This window comes from Papaver somniferum, chromosome 6 (genome assembly GCF_003573695.1).
Source record: "Papaver somniferum cultivar HN1 chromosome 6, ASM357369v1, whole genome shotgun sequence".
NCBI lineage: Eukaryota > Viridiplantae > Streptophyta > Magnoliopsida > Ranunculales > Papaveraceae > Papaver > Papaver somniferum.
The window spans coordinates 30,454,487-30,456,183 of record NC_039363.1 but is presented as its reverse complement, the minus strand read 5'-3'; positions in this window follow the sequence as shown (position 1 = coordinate 30,456,183).

Genomic DNA, 1,697 nt, shown 5'->3' with positions numbered 1-1,697 from the left:
TCTTTGATAAGAAAATGTTTACAAAGACGCAGATGATGCCTTTCTTTATAATTCATCCAGAATTGTGTGGAGTAAATCGTGCCACATCATTCTTATTTCTCTTGTGGACCTGACGTGTTTAGCAAAATGAAGAGACACATGCATTTGTTCCATTTTCTGACAGCCCACATCCATTAATCTTCATCTCCATTAGGCGCAGTGAGGACCTTCGGTGGTTGCTGATATATAGAAACGACACGCCAACCATAATTGGTGAATTTTGTCACAAATGCTATTTAGTAGTTTATTTAACAGTTTATTCTCTTGATGATCGAAATTATTTGTACTTTCTACAAAAGCACAAAAATTATGTCGTTAGGCAAAATATCGAATCCTAACTACTATAAATATGGATATAAAATGTAACATTTACATGCTTATCAACACCCTCACATTTATATTTTGCTAGTCCTCGAGCAAAACAAAAAATAGACCCGCTCAATAGCTGATCATTAGCAAAACCTCAAGACCCGCGCAACAGCGGATCATCTTTTTTTTTTCCTTTTTTTTAAGACCCACTCAACAGCTGATCATAACATTATAAGAAAATCACAAAAAAAATAGACCCGCTCAACAACTGATCATAATAATAACTAATTTTACGTTTAGACCCGCTCAACAGCTGGTCATAATATGCATTTTTTTAAGACCCGCTCTACACCTGGTCATATTATGCAAAATTTTTTTACTAAGGAAAGTGTCACTCCCCCACACTTAAACATTACATTGTCCTCAATGTAATTGAGTCATCCTACGTAGAAATTAAGGAGGGAAATTATAAAATGCAAAAAATAAACAAATAAAAATAAAAGATAGAGAAAAGGGAACAAATCTGATGGGTTGACTCCCATGAAGAAAAAGGTATTTGTTTCCCTACTTGTGCCAGCCAAGATTCTCAAACAGGGTGTTGATGCACCAAAGTAAGATGCCAGTCATATATATAGAGCCTAAAAAGTTGAAAATCAACCCAACTAATCTGGTCAGTCGAAAACATGAACCTGTAGCAAGAATGATTAATACTCAGTGAGCAAAAACTGAATTCAATCTTGTTGAAAACATAATTCGAACCTGCCAAACCATACGTGGTAATGTGAAGTAAATCAGATTCGCAGATAATTAGTAATGATTGCTTAACGAATTGAGCAGTTGTTGTACCCCTAAATCAGGTTCTAAGTCCGAGGAAATAATTTTCCCGACACATATTGGTTCAAATTCACTCGCTGAACAAGGGCTGAGTGGAGCAATAATATTACGACTCGTAGACCCACTATCATCTATAACAGTTTCATTATTAATATCATCAAGATGAGAAAAATTAGACAATGGCTTAAGGGTCAAGGTCGTATCTTTCTCGACCGATGAAACTAGTCGAGACTCGGGCATAACTAGAGGTTCTAGTTTGGGCTTCCATTTATTAACGTCTAACAGCGGTATGGAGTCTAACAAGGCATTGACTTCACAAATAACACTATCATCATCAAAATCATACCCAAAATGAGCCAAGAAAACCTTTAATGGATCTTCCGAGTGGCTCTTGGAAAAGCCTTGCGAGTGCATACTTTCTTTTGGCCCACAACACTTTAGGCTAAGGTACCTAAAAAAAATCAAATAAAATGCGTAAAAAGAACCAAAAGAAATCTAAAAGAGAAACAAAATAA